The sequence below is a fragment of the Gigantopelta aegis genome, chromosome 5 (genome assembly GCF_016097555.1).
Source record: "Gigantopelta aegis isolate Gae_Host chromosome 5, Gae_host_genome, whole genome shotgun sequence".
Classification (NCBI taxonomy): domain Eukaryota; kingdom Metazoa; phylum Mollusca; class Gastropoda; order Neomphalida; family Peltospiridae; genus Gigantopelta; species Gigantopelta aegis.
Genome location: NC_054703.1, coordinates 1,837,086 through 1,864,680, shown reverse-complemented (window position 1 = coordinate 1,864,680; position 27,595 = coordinate 1,837,086). Strand labels below are relative to the sequence as shown.

At 37.6% G+C, this 27,595-nt stretch overlaps 1 protein-coding gene and 1 long non-coding RNA gene across 2 annotated transcripts in view; both read right to left on the bottom strand.

Moving 5' to 3' along the window:
• LOC121373456 (coadhesin-like) overlaps window positions 1-27,595 on the bottom strand; it is a 113,890-nt gene that overhangs the window by 35,064 nt on the left and 51,231 nt on the right. The window lies entirely within an intron of this gene.
• On the bottom strand, window positions 20,702-26,314 carry LOC121373199. The gene is made up of 3 exons (XR_005958034.1): window positions 25,433-26,314; window positions 23,727-23,867; window positions 20,702-21,412 (listed from the first exon to the last, which is right to left on the bottom strand). It is a non-coding gene; the product is annotated as an uncharacterized LOC121373199 (long non-coding RNA).

Genomic DNA, 27,595 nt, shown 5'->3' with positions numbered 1-27,595 from the left:
GACAATGGCCTCAACTGCGATGGAGACAGGTGTGGTTCAGTGACGAGTCCCGATTTCTGCTCCGACGTCATGATGGAAGATGTCGCGTGTATAGGCGTCGTGGTGAACGTTATGCGGCAAACTGCGTGCAGGAAGTGGACAGATTCGGCGGGGGTAGTGTCATGGTGTGGGCAGCCATCTCACACACTGGCAGAACTGACCTGGTCCACGTGCAGGGCAACCTGAATGCACAGGGCTACACTGACCAGATCCTCCGGCCACACATCGTTCCAGTTATGGCCAACGCCAACGCAGTGTTCCAACATGACAACGCCAGGCCTCACACAGCACGTCTCACAACGGCTTTCCTACAGAACAACAACATTAATGTCCTTCCTTGGCCATCGATATCACCGGATTTGAACCCAATTGAGCATCTATGGGACGAGTTGGACCGACGCCTCCGACAGCGACAACCACAGCCCCAGACCCTGCCCGAGCTGACAGCAGCCTTGCAGGCCGAGTGGGCCACCATCCCCCGGGACGTCATCCGTACTCTGGTTGCTTCAATGGGCAGGCGGTGCCAGGCAGTTGTCAACACACGCGGAGGCCACACCCGGTATTGACTCCAGATGACCTTGACCTTGGTGGTGTGTCCTATCACTTACTCACAATGGACTAGAGTGAATTGTGAACAATCCTGCAACATTTGGTAATTATCGGACTCACCATTCAATAATTAAATCAATTCTCCAAATGTTACGACAATGTGGTTTTGCGTTTCTTCTTTTGAAGAGTATATATATATTTGTTCGTATGTACGAAATTATTTGGAAACCACACCTAGTTTGGGCTACGTACGATCCCGCAGTGCAATGCAAAAAACAGTAAAGTATTTTTTTTTTTTAACGACGCCACCAGAGCACTTTGATTTTTTTTATCTTGACATTATAAACACACATTTTATTTTTGCCAAAAAATATACATTTTGTAGGCATACATACATATTTATATATAAAATAATATAGTGTGCACACTGCGGGGAATGGTATGTTGTATCGGGTTACAATGAATAAAATTCTATAGTAAATGGGTAATGCATGCATAGCAATAATATAAAATATAATAACATATGTCACGTATCAATGTTGTCTGCTCTATGCGTGGTAGCAGTGTTCAGTTGTAGTTGCGTTAATTTAAATGTTGATGGTTTATTGTAATAAGAAGGTTTAATATATTTATCTCTTATGTTACTGAAGAAAGGACACACTAGAACAAAGTGATATTCGTCTTATCATCGGCTATTGGACGTCAAACATATGGTCATTCTGACACTGTTTTTTTAGAGGAAACCCGCTGTCGCCACAGAGGCTACTCTTTTACGACAGGCAGCAATGGATCTTTTATTTACGCTTCCCACAGGCAGGATAGCATAAACCATGGCCTTTGTTGAACCAGTTATGGATAACTGGTCGGTGCAAGTGGTTTACACCTACCCATTGAGCCTTGCGGAGCACTCACTGAATGTTTTGAGTCGGTATCTGGAGTAAAAGCTCCATGCCTCGACTGGGATCCGAACCCAGTACCTACCAGCCTGTAGACCGATGGCCTAACCACGATGCCACAGAGGCCGGTACGTACAAATATTAAGACGACCAGAAATAAATTGAACATACAGACACTGATATTCTAAACCAAAACATATATTTAATATGTAATTATTGTCTTTAAAAGATTTTCCAGTGTAAGAAACTTAAATAGTCCGTTTAAGGATGGTACGTGATTCTATCTGATTAAATCTTTGGTGAATGTTCCTGAAAGTTGTCAGTGATCACACGAAAGGTTCCGTTTTATATGAAATATGTTTTATAGGGGTAGATGCTGATCTATTTGGTCCTGATGACAGGAAAACAATACAGCGGAGTAATTAGAGCTCATAAGTTAACACCTCAAACACTCCAACGTTTAATCTTATGTGACCAACATAAATGCAGAAACATTCACTAAATATTTAATCAAATAGATGGGTGTGGTTTCTAAGTAATTTTGTACATACGAACAAATATATATTGATAAACACACATTAATATGTATGTGTATGTGTGTGTGTATGTGCGTGTATGTGTGTGTGTATGTATGTGTGTATGTATGTATATATGTATGTGTGTGTGTGTATGTATGTATGTATCTCTCTCTCTATCTCTGTGTGTGTGTGTGTGTGTGTGTGTAATTACAGTTGTTACAAATATCTATTAGTTGGCAACATCTTACCAATTACAACAAACTCGGTGTTCCTTTAAGCAGAATGAAACAGTTTGCATTCACTAGTTACAACATACAAAGTCAACCAGGAAGTGAATATTGTACTGATCGTAAGGCATGACTTGCTACACGTACCAACACAGCAGGTTAATATTTATTGTTGGTTCAAGTCGAAAACCTGACGGGAACAAAATATAAGGGAAACATGCTGACATGTTGTACCATGTATTTGATAGCTATAAGTATGTGTTAACAGACTCGTTATGTTTGTCTTTACCATAGTTTGACACACAACAGCCGATGTATTTTTCGTGCTGGGCTGTCGTTAAACATCTATTGCATTGTATTCTATTCTATTCAATTCTATTCTATTCTATTCTGTTCTGTTAACAGGTTATATAAAAGAAGTAAATGCAGAAATTAGAGACATTCAAACCTCCATGGAGAAGGATGTCAATGTCAAATAAATGGTTGAACAGGAAGCAATGTTAAAGTGATTTGACTTTGTTTGAATGAAAAATGGTTCTGGGTTGATGGAAGGGAGTTCACGGAGTAGTGCACAGTATTAAAGCTGAGATGAACGTTGAACAACCAAATACCAATCACGTGGAATCTGACACCCGAATAGTGCTTCCTGCAATTCAGTATTAAAATCCACACTGGCAAATAGTGTGGTAGATATTTGATGGGTGCTCTATTGGGTGTTTGCTGTTTCACGTCAAATATCTATGTGACAATTTGAAAGTTACTGGAAAAACATTCCACTTGACAGAATATTGGAAACCTCCTAGCAACAGACTGTTGTGTTTGCTTGCATTGCATGCTCTGCAAAGCGATGATACTACCTCATATGTAATGATATTTCAGAGAAAAAACTTCATTTTTGTTATTCCAAACTTGTTGAAGGACTAAATCGTGGTGGTTTCTGAAGACAAATTGGAATGCTTTGTACAATTAATTTGCAAAGTGAAGGGCCTGATAGTAGACAGTGTTAACTAAGTATAAAATGTTCTACCTAACGAATCGACAGGTCCAAAATGTGAGGTTTGCAGATGAGCCTGCATGACGGTTTCTAGCTGATTATTTTTACTCGACCCATCCAGTGCACCACGACTGGCATATCAAAATCCGTGGTATGTGATGTATGTTTGAACGTGTATATAAAAGATACCTTGCTACTATTGGATAAATGTAGCTGTTTGCCCTTAAGACTACGACTCACAAATTACCAAACATTTGACATCTAATTGCCGATGATCAATAAATCAATGTTATAGTGATGTCGTGAAACAAAACAAAGTTTAATGTTCCATGCCATTGTCATAATTATGGTATGGATACACGATTACATGTATATGCCCAATGTAAATCTTCCATCACCTTCACCGGTGGCATGGACATATGTGCACGGCTACCAAGTACAGACCATTGTAAATGATTTTACCGTTAGTTACCATTTCATCTTCCGATTTGTGTTAAAGCAATTGGCGTTCATTTTGCAAATGTGTAAAGACGCATGAAACATCGCCAGTACAACAAATACTTGATTGATTGCCCCTTTTGTTACCACTTCAGAGTCATCTGATTTTGCTTCCGATCCGTGTTAAAACTGCTTTTGTTACATAATCCTTTCAGTAAATATGCATATGTTAAATGACTGCTACCATCACGCTTTGAATCACCCCACCCCCACCCCAAGTACAAATAATTCTGATTTGGCGGTCATTTTGGATCGTGTTACATATCTACATGTATGTTGAACTTCTTTTAGTTGTGTGATATGCTTAGCAGCAAATGGTGTCCTTCATAAAACTTGGATGTCGGTTTTATTAATTGTATTACAAATGGCCGCCATCTTGTTTCCGGTATCTTGTTTTTCACCAGTTTGAACAATAAAACTAAATGCTCAGATTTCAACATAGATTTTTTCAAATTAAATGTACACACATATCATACGTTAATACTATAAAAATCATATAAAGGTCATTGTGTTACCATTTAGATATTTTATAATAGACAATTTTCCACCATAGAATTTTCTTTCAGATTCAACATCCCCAAATTAGGCTTAAAATCTATGTTGGACTAAATCCTAAAACAAACATGCTCGCACATATAGCATTGTTGGCTAAGTGGGACCTGTCTAGAATATTCTAGCAATAAAACTTTTTAAATGTATTTAGTACATAGTGATGATCGGTAACAAAAAGAGACTGTTAGTTGAAAACCGTTCAGTAATGGCACGAGTTTCAGGACAGCCTGTTTAATGGTAAACTGAACTGTAGTACGTGAAATTATGTTACACCATCTAGGATCAGTAGCTTTAATAAGATGTGTGTGTGTGCGTGTGTGTGTGTGCGTGTGCGTGTGCGTGTGCGTGTGCGCTTTGTGTCTGTGTTGTGTGTCTGTGTTGTGTGTGTGTGTGAGAGAGAGAGAGAGAGAGAGAGTGTGTGTGTGTGTGTGTGTGTGTGTGTGTGTGTGTGTGTGTGTGTGTGTGTGTGTGTGTGAGAGAGAGAGAGAGAGAGAGAGAGAGTGTGAGAGAGAGAGAGAGAGAGAGAGAGAGAGAGAGAGAGAGAGAGAGAGAGCGCGCGTTTGTATGAGAGAGAGAGAGAAAGAGCGAGAGCGAGAGCGAGAGCGAGTGTGTATGTGTGCGTGTGCGTGTGTGTGTCATCGAGTGTCCGTGTCATTGTTTGTTTTGTTTTGTTTGCTTTGTTATTTTGTGTGTGTGTGTGTGTGTGTTGTTTATGTGTTGTTTATGTGTGTGTGTCTGTGTGTGTGTCTGTGTGTGTGAGAGAGAGAGAGAGAGAGAGAGAGAGAGAGAGAAATGTTTTTCTTTCTCGATATATTTTCTGGGGGAAACACAGTCTAGACTCGCACACCCACACACACGACCCACCCAGAACCGTCTTCATGCCCAGGAGGAGGAAATTAAAATTAGAATCTACTAGCTCTTAATACCAGATCCATCCACCGCCCAAACGACGCACTCAGCAATAAAGGTTATAAAGCATCAGACTTAAGGTAAGCGATCACGCAGACAATTAGAGAGAAAACCCGCTGCCGCAGCAATATATTTTTATAAGTACCACCCTACGGACAGGATAGTACATACCACGGCCTTTGTTAAATCGGGGCGATCGCTTTACCAATGCGCTAATTACGATCTGGCATAAAAGTGGAAAAGATATTTTCATTAATTATTTACAAAATTAATATTCTTTATAAACAAAAAAAGAAAAATAATTTAAAAAAATGTAATAGTTTTTTAAAAACACACACCTGATATCACCTGATATCCAACGTTTAATGTGTTTCCCAAACAATCGAGAGACTTATGCATGAATAACGATGAATTGGGTGTCGAGTGCCTTTTCAAAATCTACTCTTAGCAACATACTGTAATGAAATTTACTTTCGGGTCCCTACGTCGGCTCCACTTGTAATGAAATTTACTTTTCGGGTCCCAATCTGGGGACCACGTGTTCGGCTACCCCTTTCGGTTGTAGACTTTTGCTGGTACTAAGAGTCGATTAATAATCTCTAGAAGGCTGAAATTACTATAAACCAGACCGACTTGGCTAGCACAGAAAACCCAAACAAACAAATAAACAGATTACACATTTATTCGAGGGAGTACAAACAAATAACAAATATGTATGGTAGTCCTCTAAAAATCCATATATGAATCGACTACCACTAAATAAATAAATTTACACCCACATATCCATACAAATAAATATTTATATTTAGGGACGTGTATGAATGTGTCGTGGATAATCCCGACAAAGAGAATATTCTCGGAATTAAATTTACATCTGCAGGACAGCCCACACCAAATAATTAGGCTCTACACCTTACCCATCCATGCCGGTGTACACGAACTCCGTTAAATCATATATATTGGACAGCCCCCTTCAAAGCTATTTTTAACCAAAACACCCTATTAAAGCAGTCGTTAATCCATATAATTAGGACTCACTTATTCGGAATGGGGTTACAAACCATCGACAATGACGAAGACCGCTTATTAAAATCAACGAGATTCTAATTTAATCAGGTTTAATTTATTCAGACGGGTCGTCCGTTCTCTAACTCAGCCAAAACGATTAAGTGGACAGTTCGTGCACGGTAAAACACGGAATTATATATGGGACGATTACACCTTACACGTAACACGGGTCATTGCATGACTCGCTTTACGTAGCTAATTTATAATTTTAATAACCAAATCTTATAGGATATACATTGGTTAAATGTATGTATAAATGGGCAGACAGTTAGGAATGGAAGCAAACATGTTTACATATATATAACACGAAAAACAACACAGCACACAAAAACAAACCTCACAGAAAAACAACCCGAGCGCAAGTGGGGATAAATAACGTGCGTCGAAAAATGATCTAACCTGACCAACCTGATTGGTTGATTCAGTCAGGACACACTCTTGCACGGACTTCTGCCGACAACATTTAAAACGGTTGCACGACACTTATTGTATTATCCCTCGTAGCAATGAGAAAATAACGTTCCTGATATTCCTAAGTGAGTAGAGTTAGATCATGCTGTTAATGTAATTAGTAAGAGATATAATCAGAATCTTAACTGAATATAATAACCAAAGAAAATATGAAAAGATAGACAGACTGAAAACCAGGAACCCTACATACCCTTCCACTACATCGCCTAGCTATGCCCTCATAGCGCGGAATTTACTACATCTAGAATTGTAAGCACCGGAGAGATCATCATATTTTAAGAGGTTACCATTAATTTAGTGTTTGCTTCCAAACATAGCCTATCCCATACACACACAGATCTTTTGGATTTGTAGTTCCAATACGGTTACCTCGACCTCAATCAGATTAAATGGTAACCTGACAAAAGAAAACATAACAATGATTAGACATAACATAAAAAACAAAAAACCCCAAAGTAACAATACAATGACTTGCGTTTCGAGTAAAAAAACCCAAATACGTTAAGAAACCATGTAGCAGGCACATGCTTATCTACTAAAACTGAAGGAGTCCAGGACATACCTGATATAAATGGGATATTCATTAAGTTCCTTTAGCATTCCAGAATAACCCAAAACTCTGTACATGTATAACTTAAGATGGGTAATAAATTATGCAAATTTCGAACAATAAATCCTCCTCCATGGTTAAAATACTGACAGTATATCACCTACGGCACTTAACCATAGAGTGGTAATCCCACCCCGTACATACACCCAGTGAGTCATTACCATCACAAATTCACATTACAATAGCCAAAAAAATTGTTCATTTATATACACAGAGATCCAGTTTACTCTGGAATAACTACCGAATAGGACAGACAAAAAACTCAAATATCAATATACCTCACCCTGGTTCCCCCTAAACTAGCCTTAACTGTCTGATAACAACCCACTTGATCTCATGATAGTATTTGTTCATCCCCATTGGCCCCAGATGCACCCCCCAGACAAATACCTTTTAGCTTGTAATTTCTTTCTATTTATGAAAGTAACCCTCCCCTCAGAAAACCTCTTAACCAACTCCAAGTTCAGGCATGAACGCCTAGCAGAATATTCTGCCAATGTCACATGTCTGAACCGGAGCCGCGGAAAGACTTTCATAATGACAATCCTTTCTACCCCCCCCCCCCACAACCTACTGATGACCCCCTCTAACTGACTGAAAAATCGCCCCTGGTCCCACCCCAAACTATCCAAATCATTACCACCCACCTGGAATACTACCACCTTTGGCCGAAACCCCTCCCCCATCATCCTATCCACTAGCTTGTTCAGAGTCCCCACTTGACCTCCCCCCCTCCATAGTATCTAACTTCCACCCCCCTTATCCCAAGATTTGTCCCACCTCGAGCCAACCGAGAGTGGCTATGTAATCGATTGACGAAGGAATGGCCAAGCATAGCAACCTTTCCAGTGACCTGAGCCATCTTTCTTAATATTCTGCAAGAAGAAATAAATAGAAAGAAATTATTAGGGTTGTCCATACACTACCTTATTACTGAATAACCTCCCAAAAGTTAAGAAAATACAATGCAGTTATAAAACTACTGTTATGCAAAAACAAACTCTCCAACATACAGTACATATTTTCGGTTTTTATGGTTCAGTCCTTGTAGAAGAATCACACATGTGACCAATAACCACCCAGTTCATACATGTAGATAATATTCAGGATATAGTTCAGGTTGATAAATCAGCAGGTGACGGTTAAGTAATTAGCAGGTAACATCCTTCAATCACCATATTAGACGTGGCAATTCACAAATAATAGAATTGTTCATTCAATCACCATTTTATACTAGGTGATCAACAACAGTCCATATTTACACAATCACCATATTAGACGTGGCGATTCACAAATAATAGAATAGTTCATTCAGTCCAATATTCCATATAATTCTTCAACATCCAACAGCGATACAGATCCAGAGGTTAAGTTCAAATACTGCACAGCACCACAGTCGCCCCCACAGGAAACCAACGAGATTCCAGAAAGAGTTCATGACGTATAGCAATTCATGATTTCTCCAACCTCAGATAAGCAATATTACTGTATATTTAGTTCACAATCACTGGGAATTACCATGCCATTTTATACAGCTGAGTATGCATGAGCTGGATGGAAGCAGTCTTTAAAATCACATCTCGGATCTAGAACCACCATAAACCGACTTTAAAAAAAAAAATGCTTGTGGAGAATTTTACATGGTTATAGAAAACACTAACAATACAAAAAAAAATGCTTAACCATATATTAGCTTACATAGCAAGAAATACTGTGGAAAACAAAATGCTATGATAAATCGTACTCCCCAGATATCATCCAATCAGGACATCTACGTCTCCGTTGGTTTCAACATGCATGTGCGCTGCTACGTTAATGACACCCCTGTACAAGAGGTCGCCCATGTTTGCCTGACCATTCGTACTGAAAAAGGTCCCCGGGTAAGTCTGAATCAATCTATGTCTACATCTCTAATTTCCTCCAAGGTCCTATGATCAGACCTCTCAATTTCTATGCGAGCCCATCAATTCTGGTATTAGACAAAACAGCCATTTGGAATCAACGTTAAGATTAGGTAGTTTATTTTAAAAAGAATAATAAATGTTTTTCAATTCCCGGTCGATGCACCACTTGTAATGAAATTTACTTTCGGGTCCCTACGTCGGCTCCACTTGTAATGAAATTTACTTTTCGGGTCCCAATCTGGGGACCACGGGTTCGGCTACCCCTTTCGGTTGTAGACTTTTGCTGGTACTAAGAGTCGATTAATAATCTCTAGAAGGCTGAAATTACTATAAACCAGACCGACTTGGCTAGCACAGAAAACCCAAACAAACAAATAAACAGATTACACATTTATTCGAGGGAGTACAAACAAATAACAAATATGTATGGTAGTCCTCTAAAAATCCATATATGAATCGACTACCACTAAATAAATAAATTTACACCCACATATCCATACAAATAAATATTTATATTTAGGGACGTGTATGAATGTGTTTTTAATATCACAAAATGTATTTCTCATATTTTTAAAAACGCGCGTGCGTCTGAGAAGTAACAGTTAAGGAGTCGAGTTTTGGTATATTTATACCTACACACACATACACACATATATACACACACATACACATACATATACATACACATACATACACACACACATACACAAACACATATACATACACATACACACATACACATATATACACACATACACACACATGCACACACATACACACATACACACACACACACACATACACACACACATACACACATAGACACACATAGACACACATACACACAGACACACACACATACACATACATGCACACATACATACACACACATACACATATACACACACATACACAAACATACACACATACATACATACACACATACACACGCGCATACACACATACACACACATACATACACCCACATACACAAACATACAATATACACACATATACACAAACATACACACATAAATACATACACACACACAAATACACATAAATACATACATACACACACATATACACACATACACACAGACACACATACACATACACACACACGTACACAAACATACATACACATACACACACACACACAACTACTCACACATACACACACATACACATACACACATATACACACATACAAACACACATAGATACACACACACATACTCACGCATACACACATACACATACATAGACATATACATACACACACACACATACACACACATACACACAGACACACACACACACACATACACATACATGCACACATACATACACACATACATAAACATACACATATACACACTCATACACAAACATACACACATACATACATACACACACGGATACACGCATACACACACATACATACACACATACACAAACATACACATATACACACATATACACAAACATACACACATACATACATACACACATACACACACATATACACACATACACACAGACACACATACACATACATACAAACATGCACACACGTACACGCACATACACATACACGCACAGATACACAAACATACATACACATACATACACACACAAATACGCACACATACACACACATACACACATAAATTTAAACTAAGGCCGGGAAAGGGTAATGTCCACCCTGATTTAGGACTAGGAACTAACATTGTTAACCTAACTGGTGACACTAACCTTCTAACATCCGCTGAAAAATCATTACTGGACAGGGGTTTGAATTTTGTCCCCACACCCCAACCAAAAACAGGCTTAGAGGCTAAACTTGACAATGGTGTAATGGATACGGCAGTTTTTGACCACAAAATGAAACTGGCCGACTATTTTCGGCGTTCAACTGGAGAAAAAATCCCATTCACGGAAAACTCCGGCTGGTTACCCCCAAACTCTAGTGTAGATCCTGAAATCATTAAAGCTCATAAAAGGATAGTGGAAAAAGTGGGTGATATGACAGTTTACACAAATCAGCAAAATCTTTCTGTCATGGAACGTCGTGCTCTCACCAAACTACGCAAAAACCGCAAAATTGTTATAAAACCTGCAGATAAAGGGTCAGCCACTATCATTCTATCAAGGGAGAACTATATCCGGGAAGCCCATCGACAGCTTAATAATTCAAAGTACTACAAAAAATTAGACAAAGCTATTTGGCCTGAACATTTTAAAAAGTTCAATGCAATTATTCACTGTCTAAAAGATCAGGGACATATAAATAAAAAACAAATAAAATATTTAGAAGCCAGGTCACAATCACAAACCCGGAAATTTTATTTACTTCCAAAAATCCACAAGCCAGTCGATACATGGACCGATATTAACACACCACCCGGTCGTCCAATCATTTCAGACTGTGGATCAGAATCGTACAATATTTCAGAATACATAGAGTTTCACTTAAAACCAATTGCAAATAGACATGAAAGCTTTGTGAAAAACACTGAAGATCTTCTATCAAAATTATCAAAAACCAAAATCCCAAAAGATTCATTCTTGGTTACCCTTGATATTGACTCCATGTACACCAACATAGGTATTGATGCGGGCATTGATTCAGTTAAGAGAGCATTCGATAAGTACCCAGATACAAACAGACCAGATACGAACATTATTGAGCTGTTAGAATTAAGCCTAAAAGGAAATGATTTTGAGTTTGATGGAGAAATGTATCAGCAAGTGTGTGGTTGTGCTATGGGCAAACGTTTTAGTCCAAACATTTGCATCTATCTATGTCGCCGAATGGGAAGAGGCTGCTTTAAAGAAATCGAGTAAAACACCTCTTTTGTACCTCAAATATCTCGACGATATACTTATCATTTGGCCACATTCTAAACAAGAATTTTGGAACTTTTTTGAGCTATTAAATCAACAGGATGACAATATCAAACTTAAGGCCACCATATCAGATAAATCAGTTGACTTTTTGGATGTAACAATTTATAAAGGTACACAGTTTGAAACATCAGGTTACCTAGACTACAAAGTGTTTTTCAAACCAACAGACACACACCAACTTCTCCACTGTAAGTCTTTTCACCCATGCCACACCTTTAAAGGCATTGTTAAATCTAAGATTATTAGATTTCACAGAAATTCGAGTAACAAACAGAATTTCAATGAGGCTTGTTCACTTTTATTTAGTGCTTTAAAACCTAGGGGATATTCAAAACGGTTTTTAAGAAAAATTAAATCTGAAACTGTTCGAGAATTAGAAAATCCCTTTAGGGCAACTGAAGACTATAAACCATACAAACTTCAGCATAACCAATCACCTCAAATAAGCACTGGCTCCTCTACTACTTGTGCCAAAACCAGGTGTAGACTTCACAACTTACTTAAAACGCAGTCGACTTTCAAAAGTCAACAGACCAAAATTGAATATCAAATTCGGACAGACATGAACTGTGATTCGAAAAATGTAGTATATCTAATCACCTGTAATTTATGTAAAAAAAAACAGTACGTAGGACAAACGCAAAACCAACTGAGAATTAGAGCAGTTTGTCACAAGTATGATATTCGGCATGAAGTTGACACCCCTGTCGCCAATCACTTCAATCTACCTGACCATTCGTTAGATGAAAATATTGAAATAATTCCAATTGAACAACCCCTGATACTTGGTTCAAAAGACGAAACAGACCTCTTGAGACTTGAACGAGAGGCCTTCTGGATTCGTACATTACAGACAAAACAGCCATTTGGAATCAACGTTGAATCTGGTAAAGCTGTAAAAAGAGATAAAATAATGTTTCCAATAATTTACAGTCGACGTAGCGTTGACATTGGTAAACTTATGAAGGAGGAGTTTTTAAATCTGCAAACTGTTATGAAAAACCCTATTACAGCACGTCCGGTTATTGCATATAGAAAAAATCCAAGTCTCAAGGATATCTTAGTCTCCACCCGACTACACGCCGCTTAAGCCTCTAAGCCAATCCATTTTTCAGTGGTTGGTTTGTTGTTATCCCTTTCCTAACAATTTTTTAAAAACAAATACATCGTATCCGGCTGTAAACAAAACATAGTACTAGCCAAATAAATTTAAAACAAGACCGAAAAACAGTTATATTTTGTATATCACAACGGTCAATTTAAAATCAATTTCAAATCCCTGGGGCAAAATTAGAAAATAACAATTTTTTAGTTTTAAAAAATTCCTGAGCCAGTGCGTTCATTCATTCTTAAATACATACACACACATATACACACATACACACAGACACACATACACATACATACAAACATACACACACGTACACGCACATACACATACACACACACGTACACAAACATACATACACATACACACACACACAACTACTCACACATACACACACATACACATACACACATATACACACATACAAACACACATAGATACACACACACATACTCACGCATACACACATACACATACATAGACATATACATACACACACACATACACACACATACACACAGACACACACACACACACATACACATACATGCACACATACATACACACATACATAAAAATACACATATACACACACATACATAAACATACACATATACACACACATACACAAACATACACACATACATACATACACACATACACACACGCATACACCCATACACACACATACATACACACATACACAAACATACACATATACACACACATACACAAACATACACACATACATACATACACACATACACACACATATACACACATACACACATACACACATACACATACATACAAACATGCACACACGTACACGCACATACACATACACGCACAGATACACAAACATACATACACATACATACACACACAAATACGCACACATACTCACACATACACATACACACATATACACACATACAAACACACACATATACACACACATACACACGCATACACACGCATACACACATACACATACATAGACATATACACACACACACACACATACATATACACACATATACACACATACGCATACACACATACGCATACACAAACATATACACACGCATAAACACACACATACACACATACACATACACACATACACACACACATACATACACATACACACATACACACACTTACATACGCATACATACACACATGCACACACACATACACACACAAATACACACACATACACACACATACACATACACACATACACAAACACAACTACACACACAAATACACACAGATACACATACACATACACACATACACAAACACACATACACCTCTACACACATACATACACACACACATACACACACACACATACACACACACACATACACACAGACACATACACACAGACACAGACACATACACACATACACATATACATACACATACACACATACAACTCATTTATTTCTGTGATGGTTCTTACAACTTCGGAATTCACACTGTTTACTAATGATTCTATTTTGTGGCCAGATTTTTTGTTTTTCCGGTATAGCCACGACATCGGAAAATTTTGATTTTAATATGTCTATATATTTTTGTATTTCCCATACAAGGACATTTTCTTCAGTGGTGAAGTTGGGTCTACGTGCTTTACGTGTGCTCTCCTTAGAGGATGTATTTCCGGCCATTTTTATGTGATGTTAAACGTCACTACAAGCAGAACGATATGGCAACTGTTCATACAAATATTGTCTGCCGCCCGATGATAGTGGAGATTGACCGTTTTGAACAATTTTGTCTTGCGTAGAATCTTTAAAATAAATAATCTGTCATTCTCAAAATAAGCAGTACCCGAACATACAAAACAAAATAAAGTACTCGATACTATTGTAGATTGTCTCTCGCTTGAACATCATTTACTTCTTTATTGTGTGTCATTTGCACGTTTGCGCGTGTTGCAAACATTTACTATTGAAATAAATTACGATTACAAGGGAATCACCTTGTCGAAAGTTGTAAAACGTTTGAGTTACAGTTGTATAATTATAGATTTTCGTGTGTCTTACGCTAATACTACGCTCGTTTTGGATTATACTACTAAACGTTGTGATTGCCTTAGAGCTGTCGAAGTAAATACATAATACAAACAACTGTACGACTGCTTTGAAATACAAGCCCCAGAGCCGTATCTCCGCATAATGCAGAGTCGAATGGGCATTTGACAAAATGGTCGTTGATTCTATATATTTCTATCTAGTGTCTCGTCTATAGGAGGACAGCCTAGAGAGTTCATCCCTCTTGTACCGCCACAAAGAGGACTGCCAGTCTCTGGCTCACATGACAAAGCTCATATGAATAAATATGACCGTGATATGCACTAATTAATCACTGTTAAAACAGTCATGAGTTCTACTAGTACAGCTGTCAACTCTGTCATTTCAACTAAAACGATGGGAACACGTACAAGAGTTTCACCAAAGTGTTGAAAACGTATGCACAAGACGAAAAGATTCTCCACATTTTGAAACAGTAAACCTGCGCAGGGTCTAGGCTGACGGGTCGGGGGGGTGGGGGGGGGGGGGGCATGTCAAACGATATTCTCACTGAGGCTAAAACGTTTCTTAGTTCATATTCGACCCCCCACACCCAGGGTTCACACACGCTACACCAGTTATTGCGATACTGCAGTAAAATAGTTTTATTCATTTCATTTCAAATTGTTTTTGTGCTTAAATCCAATTAAGTTCCAGCACGCTGTCTTGGGCACACACCTCAGATATCTGGGCTGTCTGTCCAGGACAGTGGATTAGTTGTTAATTGTTAGTAGTTAGTGAGAGATAAGAGGGAGCCTTTAAGAACTCGCTCTAGATTGGAGCCGGTATCCGGCTGCGAACCCTGCACCTACCAGCCTGTAGTCCGATGGCTTAACCACAGCGCCATCGAGACCAGTATATTGTTATGACGGCGCTCTAACAATAGGACAGGTCAAGGGAGGTAACGCCATTTTAAAAACAATATTTTTCTATTAACGCTTGAAGAGTGATTGTCCTTGGGGTTTTTATGGTGTAGAAGAAGTATTTTAACCAAAAAAACACAACAACAATCAAAACCAACAAAAAAAACCCCAAAAACAACAACAACAAAACACTTAGGTATGGAACCAGCTATTTAAAACTTGTCCAACACCAATGCTTTCTAAAAATGATGTTATGACACTTTAAATATTAAATATATTTTTAAATATTATATCTACTGGGTCGACCTTTCTGCTGGTGAGCTATTTGACCTCCGAGTGTGAGACTAGTTTTAATTTATAAAATTGCTGTATATAAATACAAATTGTTTTAATAGTTTCGGACAGAGTGTTTGAGAGTACACGGTCATAACCACAGGTTAAAATGCTTCTGTTTCTATAGAAGTCACGGTGGCCAAATGGATAGCAAAATGTCATTCGAATTGTAGAGCGAATATTTCTGTCTCTTTAAAGCTTTATTTCGTATTTTATTTTTATTTTTTAATGATTTGTCTATTTTATATTTATGTCATATGTTTGAACATATGATATAAATATAAACTAGAGAAATCATTAAATATCTATCTATCTATCTATCTATCTATCTATCTATCTATCTATCTATCTATCTATCTCTCTCTCTCTCTCTCTCTCTCTCTCTCTCTCTCTCTCTATATATATATATATATATATATAGATATATATATATATATATATAACATTGAAGATAACATTGAAACATGTAAAAGGATCATTATTTCTTTAAATTGTGTTTTAAAATACATATATACTGTACACTTGTTTTCTTTTATCATTTTTATTTATATATATATGTATATATATATATATATATATATATATATATATATATATATATATATATATATATATATATATAACATGAAATAAAGGTTTACAGAGACAGAAATATTCGGAGCAGTACGTCTGAAACCTATCAAACTATTATGGAAACGTGTATTGAATCCATCAGTGTCTTAAACTAACCCACCACAGAATGTTCATCCACAGATATTACCTCCAATATCTGCAGTAGCCCAGTGTAGCATTTAATATGCCCAAGAATATGTACTCCCCAATTTGCATTCCCCAGTTATTATTATACGTACAATACGCACTCCCCTTGAATTATTTGCACTGCCTTAGTTATTATTATACATATAATGTGAATTGTTCACTACTATGTTTAAATACTGGGTACATTCATTGTTTCTTTAAAGAACTTTGGATTGATAATAATTTAAGTGCTATTCAATGAATACAATCCACATTCATTATTAGTCCCCTGTCAATCCAACCGGTGTTATAGGTTTCATTTCGGTCCTTATATGTCAGTATGAATGTCTGTCCGTCCGTCTGTCCCACACAAAGTTTTTTAGATGTTATTTGTTTTGGAAAATGCTTCGAGATATTAAGCTGAAATTTGGTATATAAATTTATCATATACTATTACAGATCAAGTGTGATTTTCATGACGATATATGAAGCCCAGTGGTAAAGCACTCGCCTGGTGGGCGGGTGGTCTGGGATCGATCCCCGTCGGTGTGCACATTGGGCTACTTATCGTTCTAGCCAGTGCACCGCAACTGGTATATCAAAGACCGTGGTATGTGCTATCCTGTATGTGAGATGGTGCATATTAAAGATCCTTTGCTACTAATGGAAACATGTAGCGGATTTCCTCTCCAATGTTATATGTCCAATTACCAAATGTTTGACATCGAATAGTCGATAATTAATACATCAATGTGCTCTACTGGTGTCGTTACACAAATCAAACTTTAAATTTAAATTTACAAAGAGGATATACCATAAACAGTGTCACATTTTGCATAGAAACAAAACATCCTGTTCTAATCCAATTTAAAGTTTGTTTTAATGACACAACCAGATCACATTGATTTATTAATTATCGGCTACTTGGTCTATAACATTTGATAATTCTGACTCGTCTTTTGAGAAAACCCGCTACATTATTACAATAGAATCATAAAATGGTCAATAAAATTGTTTTTTATTGCAAACACATTTTATTGCATATAATGTATATCTACAACAGGATTTCACACAATTTATCCAACTTAAGGGGCCCTCTCATAATTACAAAGATTAAAATTTACAATAACAGCGACTTCATTTTATTTAAACTTATTTTCGTGCTTATATTTAATTAAGGTTCAAGCACGCTGTTCTGGGCACACACCTCAGCTATCTGGGCTGGGCTGTCTGTCCAGGACAGTGGATTAGTTGTTAGTTAATTAGTGGCTAGTGAGAGAGAAGAGTGTGTAGTGGCCTTACACATACCCATTGAGACCTTATGACCTCTCTCTGGGTTGGAGCTGATACTGCGAACCCTGTACGTTCCAGTTTGTAGTCCAATGGCTTAACCACTGCACCACCGAGGTCGGTTAACAGCGACTACAATTATCTGTTAATCAATCAATTAAGTAAACGTTTGTGAGAACCAACTGAATAAACTACAAGAAAAGGAAAAGAAATAGATGTAATTGTAATAGATGTGGTTTAAAAGTATTTATTATTAACATTTTATCTTCTCCGAAGACCAACTGGTAAATAACTACAATAATAATAACAATAAAAACAAATAAATGATCCTGCACCTTGTATTACAATTCATTTTCGTTTCAGTTTATTTTCGTGCTTATATCCAATTAAGGTTCAAGCACGCTGTCCAGTTTATTTTCGTGCTTATATCCAATTAAGTTTCAAGCACGCTGTCCTGGGCACACACATAAGCTATATGGGCTCTCTGTCCATGACAGTGGGCTAGTTGTTAGTGAGACAGAAGAGAGTGTTGTGGTCTTACACCTACTCATTAAGTCGTTAAAACTTGCCCTGGGTGGGAGCCGATACCGAGATGCGAACTCTGTACCTAAAAGTCTTATGTTTGATGGCTTAATCACGATACCACCGAATAAACCTAGTCTTAAGAACAAATAACATTCAGTTTCTTTAACACTTCCACTGCAGAGAACAGCATATAAGGAATTAGTGTACAATGGATATTTACAGTCATAAGATGGCAAATCTATTCACGATTCTTTATAAAGACTTTAATTGTAACACTTTTATTATAGAAATATCAATGAGGGAATGAAGGAATGAGTTAATAAATTAATGTTTAACGACACTCCAGCAAAAAAACCCAAACAAACAAAACAAACAAACTAACAAGAAAACAAGAAAACATCGGTTTTGGGTGTCAAATTAAATTATATGATGAATAAAATCAATGTAAAATTCTAAAATTACTAACAAAAATAGTGTAGACATCAGTGAAAGAGTCCACCCATGAAAGACACAATGAAGTACATTAACATTAATACTAGAGAATACAGTCTTCAAAAAGACAAAAATAAATGCTATAGTCAAACCATGAAAATGGTGGAAGCTGAGGTAAGCAAACCAATATTGAACCGAATTATCACGACAAAACCCCCACCGATTTGACATTAAACAGGTGCGAACAATCAACACAACGTAACAAAAATAAAATCTTCAAAAAAGATAGAAACAAACGCTATGGTCAGACCATGGATACAGTGTATATAGCTGTAGAAATCAAACCAATATTGAACCGAATTATCACGACAAACCCCGACCGAGTTGACATTAAACAACTGCTTACAATCAACATAACAAAAATAAAATCTTCAGAAAGATAGAAACATATGCCATGGTCAGACCATAGATACAGTGTATGGAGCTGTAGAAATCAAACCAATATTGCACCAAACGAAAAACATATTTGAATGCATTATCACAGATACTTGTGCTATGTTCGATCCCCCTCAAGGAAAGTCATGATGATGATGCCACCCATGCACCACGAAGAGGAACAGCATACAGGGGTATGGAAATAATAGTCAAACGATTGTTGCTATGACCGTTACTCTGATGAGAGATTTGTTTCCCTGATGATCCATTCTTTTTAAAGGATGCCATTTCTTCAAACTAAGGTGAACGTTTTTGCTGATGTTGATGGATGACCACATGTCAGTGTGGAACTGGAATGAAGTGTCTGATTTTACATCATTTCTTGGACTGGTTAACACGTGGCTAATTCCACACTGTCGTCTTCTGTTCATTGTATGTTTATTAGTATTTCATTGTTCTGAATATGTGTGGCCTATCCACTCGTGGGCTGTGTGTCCCACAATTTCTCCTGGTTTGTACAAGTGGGTTTTTTTTTTCTTCTGAAACATGGGCTAGTGTCTGTCCAAGCATCGCTCAATGATATTCGTACAATAGGATGCCATATTTACAGTTTCTCCTGCTCTGTACAAGTGCTTTCCTGCACTAGTGTCTGTCCAAGCATTGTTCAGTGATATTCGTACAATAGGATGCCATATTTACAGTTTCTCCTGCTCTGTACAAGTGTTTTCCTGCACTAGTGTCTGTCCAAGCATTGTTCAGTGATATTCGTACAATAGGATGCCATATTTACAGTTTCTCCTGCTCTGTACAAGTGCTTTCCTGCACTAGTGTCTGTCCAAGCATTGTTCAGTGATATTCGTACAATAGGATGCCATATTTACAGTTTCTCCTGCTCTGTACAAGTGCTTTCCTGCACTAGTGTCTGTCCAAGCATTGTTCAGTGATATTCGTACAATAGGATGCCATATTTACAGTTTCTCCTGCTCTGTACAAGTGCTTTCCTGCACTAGTGTCTGTCCAAGCATTGTTCAGTGATATTCGTACAATAAGATGCCATATTTACAGTTTCTCCTGCTCTGTACAAGTGCTTTTCTGAAACCTGTACTTGTGTCTTTCCAAGCATCGTTATGTGATATTCGTAGAATAGGATCCATATTTACAAACTCTGTCTCTTCTGTATGTCCAGTCTGAAAATCAAAAACAAGAGGAAATAACTCAGTTTCTCCTGCTTTATACAAGTGGTTTTCTTAAACCTGAACTTGTTTCTGTCCAAACATTGTTCAGTGATATTCTTAGAATAGGATGTCATATTTACAAACGATGATGAACTGGGCAAGACGTCCTGGTTATGTGATGCAAGTACGACATATATTCCACATGAGCAGACATCATAGTAATTGTCTCTCTTTTGTCACCAATCTCACCATCATAGTGATCTCACTTTTTTGCCTCCAGTCTGAAAAATAAACAAAAAGTACAGATAAGTGAAGAATGGTTGTAAAGCCATCCTAAAAAGATTTTCCTTAATCACTGTAAATACCATGTACGGGAAAACAAAATGTTTCTGTAATTAAAATTTCATTTTAGAATGGCGATACTAAGACTAATACACAAATGGTGAGTAAATGTGAGGGTGTGTGTGTGTGTGTGTGTGTGTGTGTGTGTGTGTGTGTGTGTGTGTATGTGTGTTGTAGCGAGTGTCAAGTAACACCCGATATGACAATGATTCATGAATGCATGTCATCACAGATGAACCTACTCCAGTGTGTTCTGTCTGGTTCTAGCTTTCACTTAGTAAACTAGTCTGTGAGTGGCCATGCAATAGGGATAAAAATCTCCAGTGAAGGATCTCATAGTGTGCTGGGATACGACCCTGATCAAGTATTACAGTTTTGTCATTTAGATTCAGAGGGCCTTACACATCTGTACATAGTGGATGAGTGTAGATAAAAGCCAATCATTGAAGTGCTCCTTATGCCAAGGTGTCGTTAAACAAATATTCCTTTCCAAGAAGGTTCTAAGCCATTGTCATTCAGTGTTCTCGCTGGGTGAAAATTAAAGCAGGGCGGCCGCGCGGTACCACACCCTTCACAAAAAAAAAAACAAAAAAAAGGAGTGGGGTGGGGGAAGCTTGGTTACCATACTGTTGTGTGTTGGTAGACTTTGTGGAAAGACATACTCCTTATTTATACGAAATATAAGCAGACTCGTCTTTTAATTGAACCGAAGATGTTATCGGTCTGACATTCACGGGCAGTTCCGGTTTTGCTGAACTGATCAAAGTTTTAATATTATTATTTTAATAAAGATTTCAAGATATACGAAAAACAATAAAGATGTTTGTAATGTGATCCCCTAACGTCGGATACATTTTTTTGTTATTTCCATCTTCATCGAATGAATCGATTGCTGTGATAAAATATAATCACCAGCTGATAGTTTCGTTTTTGTAAAGGCGGTGAATATATTATGTGGCACCTAAGATAAATGATTTTAATAATAAACACTACCACTTCCGTTATTTGTATAAGCGGTGATATCTCCCCAACATGAAAAGTTTACAATATTTTATAAAGAACTGCTTAATAAACAGAATGACAGAAAGTAAAAATCACCAGTTACAACCAATTATATCTACAATTGAGCACAAAATACCAGACAATAGTTAGTGGAAACAAAAGACAGAATGGCCGTTCTGATCACGTGACAAATTTGCCGCCAAATAAGTGGGGGGTTTTCAATCGGAGATTGCCGAATATGTCAAAAATAACAATGTTTTCATTGCTCGAATAAAATATAACTTTTATTGTGTGTATTAAACATACAAATGGATACAGGTATGGGGCAAAATAGAGGTTAAAGATACTGATAACTTACGTTATGGTAACTGTCGTAAATGTTTCGTCAATTGCTTTTTCGTATACAATGCAGCTTGTTTCCTTTGGTGACCAGTGTGCAGACTGATCGTTGTTTTGTTTGTTTTTTATGGAAAAAAGTGTGCATTTGGAAATAGCAGAGATAGGTGCTGTAAAATATAGTAGGGTGCTGGAAAATAAAGAGGGGCACAGAAAAATAAAGGAGGGCGGAGAACGTGAAAGGAGGGCGGCAAAATGCAATAGCGGGGTGGGCCGTCCTGTTTAAATGGAGCAGCGAGAACACTGATAATTAATTCCACACAATAACTGACAATACGAACTAGCTTGCCAGCCTAGAAACGAACCACAGAAAAAATATCAATCTGTGAACTTTTAACTATGCTTATGCTCAAAACGTCCAAACATGTGTCTTATGCACATCCTGTTCGGTGGCAACAGGATATCATTGTTAAAGAACAATTATCTTGCAAGTCTCCAAATAAAGACGACTGGTATATCAAAGGTCGTGGTATGTGTTGTCTTGCCTATGGGAAAGTACATATAAAAGATCCTTTGCTAATAAATATGAAACCGTGGTGGGTTTCTTTTGAAGACTATGTGTCCGAATCATCAAATGTTTGAGATCCATGCTTAGTAAACGTGCCTGAAACTATTATGGATATGGGCACGATGATAAAGTAACAGTAACAGTAAATTAACGCCCATGGTAGTGGTGTTCTTAAACAAAGCCAATTTTAACTTGTGTTCAAATAAAGACAATAAAACGTTACAGTGGCACAGCCATAAGGTGGAGGGTGGGGTGTGGGTAGACAAGGCTCCAGATCCTTACCCGAACTCAAGACAATGCACGATACCATCAAACCACACGGAAATCATAAAACTTGTAAAGTTTACCTCTACATTAATCGTCGTAAGATCATTCAGTACTGGGCTGACCTGACATGTATACGCAATATGGCTGCCTGAAGTAGGATAACCAGGCCCATTCGATGTCATTTTAATTCAAGATGAAACAGCTTATCTAGGAACCAATAACTAAACAAATAAAATTAAAATAATAATCAGTCAAACAATAAAACAAACAACAACAATACACAAGGTACAGGTACGTGGACTGACGTATCTACTGTTATTTTCTATTATTACTATTACTACTTCAAATACTACCACTAACACCACTACTACTACTACTACCTTTACTACTACTTCTGCTACTACTACTACTAATACAATCACTAAAAATACTGCTACTACTAATGCTACTACTACTACTACTACTAACAGTACTGTTACTACTACTACCTTTACTACTACTTCTACTACCACCACTACAACTACTACTATCACTACTATTACCACTATAACTAGTACTACTACTACTACTGCTATTACTACTGCTACTACTATTACTACTACTACTAATGCTACTACTACTAATGCTACTACTACTACTACTACTATTACTACAACTACTGCTAACACTACTTCTACTTCCACATCTACCACTAGTGCTACCATTACTACTACTACTACTACTACCACTACCACTACCACTACCATTATTACTACTACTACTACTACTGCTGCTGTTGCTATTACTAGACAGTACTGCATTAATATACTGCTACTAAGCCTACTACAACAACTACTACTAGTAGTAGTAGTAGTAGTAGTAGCAGTAGTAGCAGCAGTAACAGCAGCACAGGCAGTAGTAGTAGAAGTAGTAGTACCAGTACCAGTAGCAGTAGAAGTAGTACCAGTAGTAGTATGATGAAGACATTATAAGAGTTCAACGCCGGGGTGCCTATTGTTTTGAGAATGATATTGGGGGTGCTGTTTGCTGATTGGCTAATCGATCTCGATACGCTGAGCATATTTCCGTGTGTTGTGCAATCGCGGGAATGTCCCATCGCGCTAAAAATAGATCACGCGTCACCCCTCGGTCGGATAGGTCTAATAAGGTCACCGTTATAAATCGTAGCGTGGGCTACTTCTAGTATTTTACGTAATCTACAAGTCGGAAATTAGTTTAAGCACTAGTTTAATGAACAGTGGTTTAATATTATATTTCGTTTGATGTATAGATATCGATCATAATTTCAAGTGAGAAGAACGCTGTAGTATAATTAAACGAAGTCACGCTCCTATAAACAACTTGTAACCTGCTTTGTGGACGACTCTCCATTCTATTATTTTGAATGTACAATAAAGAGTTAGGTTAGCGTCGTTATCATTTGTGCGCGGTTCACTGGCCGATCAAGACCTTTCAGCAGATAGGTCTTGGGCTGCAAACATCTCATTATAACGATCTTGTTAGATTTTTATTCACTGCAGATTTTTAGAGGTAAACAGACCTTTACAGTTAGATCGTTTACATATCTGAGGGAACTTATGGTAGTATTTTAATCTACAGAATGGCAGAAAAACAAGTATTTTTGAATAACGTGAAGTCAGTTGAAGCACTAGATAGATGGGCTGCTGTCAACAATTGCAGTGATGATACCGGTGTCAATCTGAAGCGTATCGAGTTGTTAGCTGAACAGTTAACCAACAACAACACTATGAATGCGTCAGTGCGTCTGCAAACACGTTATACTTACAGTTTGTGTAACCAGTCTTTCACGAAGAACAAGAGTCGCCTCAGACACATACGCAGTGTACACAACAATGAACGGTATGAATGTGAAAATTGTAAACATATATTTTCACGCTTTGACAAATACAAGGCTCACAAGTGTCAAATCAGACTTAAAAGACCATCTTCTGATCCGAACCGTGAAGCCAAACGACCCTGTCTTCGTCCAGTAAATACCGGAACATCCAACAGTGTATCCCCAGCTCAGCGGACTACATGTAACTGGTGCGGACATTTTAATGGTTTCCTTCCTGGTAAGAAGTTCTGTGAGGTTTGCTCAACCAAGGGGAGAGAATGTTCTCAATGTCACCGTCCACTGCCAGAAAGGTTTTACAGCCAGCGGGTTAACCAATGAGATAGCTGTGTGAGGCGACGTGAACGCTATGTTTACAGAAGAAATCAGGTCGGGTCAGGACGAGTTGAGGCTCTCGAAGGGGTGGTCGTCACTGAAACTGACACCCAGCCAAGTCAATGACGTTGACATTTTGCAGTTTTTAGCGGATGAACACTCCAATATAGATAGAATACTGCATGATTTTCTGACACAAAAGAAAGGTGTTTTAGCCGAACCAATCCTTAGAAGTACAAATGTTTTGACCACCAACGCATTTCAGTTACAAGAACAGGTAGCTGAAACATATAAAAAATTGTATTCTTCTAGCCAGGAATTCCAAGGCGAGGGTTCAGGGAGGAGTATTGAACACATTATGCATTTAGAAGTAAATATGGCTGAGTATGCTCCACTGACAGATAGCAGCTACATCACACTTCACAAATCACTGTTAGAGAAAAGAGCAATCCTAAACATAAAAAATGAAGACCAAAAATGTTTCTTATGGTCTGTTATGGCTGCACTACACCCAATTAATTCAAACGAGCATGCTAACAGAGTCAACAAATACAAAGCTTTTGAAAATGAACTCAGTTTGGAAGGCATTGAAATGCCTATACCTCTGTCTCAAATACCAAAATTTGAAAAGCAAAATTGTATTTCAGTCAATGTTTATGGGTATGATGACAAGGATGGAGTTTTTCCATTACACACAAGTGAATTCAAATATTCCAACGAAGTCGATTTAATGTTGTTGAGTCAAGGAGACAGGAGACATTTTTGTCTCATACGAAATTTTAGCAGATTGATGGGTAATAGGACCAAACATAATGGACAGACCTTTTACTGCAGGCGATGCCTACATGGGTTTACTGGACAAGATTTGTTGGAAGATCACATTCCATATTGTACAACACATGATGTACAAAAAGTAAAACTCCCCACAGAAGACCACAAGTGGGTTCAGTTTAACAGTATTCACAAGCAGTTAAAAGTACCGTTCATAATTGTTGCGGATTTTGAGTCTCTTACGCGAAAGATCAGTGGCTGTAGTCCCCCTCCCAATTCGTCTCATTCTTCTTTTTATCAGAAACATAAAGCGTCAGGTTTTTGTTACAAAATAGTCTGTTCTGATTCAGCATATAATAAATCAGCTGTAATGTATAGGGGTCCTAACGTTATTCACAATTTTATTGAAAATATTTTAAAAGAGGAAAGGAGGATAAGTCAGATTTTGGCCAATGTGACACCCATGAATCTCCCCCCTGAAGAGGAAGAGAGTTTTCAAATCACTGATAAATGTCACATTTGTCAGGGAACGTTAGGGCAAGACAGAGTACGTGACCACTGTCATCTTTCAGGCACATACAGAGGTGCAGCCCATAAACAGTGTAATCTCCAACTTCAGTTTAAAAAACACAAAGGAAAGGAATCTTTCAAAAATAAGTTTTTTATCCCAGTAATCTTCCACAAACTAAAATCTTACGACAGTCACCATATTATGAAGCAGCTAGATACTGCTTACAAGGGCCATATTAACTGTATTGCTAACAACATGGAGAAGTACATCTCTTTCAGTTTTGGTAGTGTCAGATTTATTGATTCTTTACAATTTCTCAATTTATCTCTGGAAACGTTAGTAGCAAATCTAAAAGCAGAGGGTAGCGAAAATTTCAGATTTCTCAAACAAGAATTTGATTGTGACCAGCTTGAACTGTTGTTAAGAAAAGGAGTATACCCATACGATTTTATGGATGATGAGGATAAATTTAATCTACCCCATCTTCCTACTCAAGA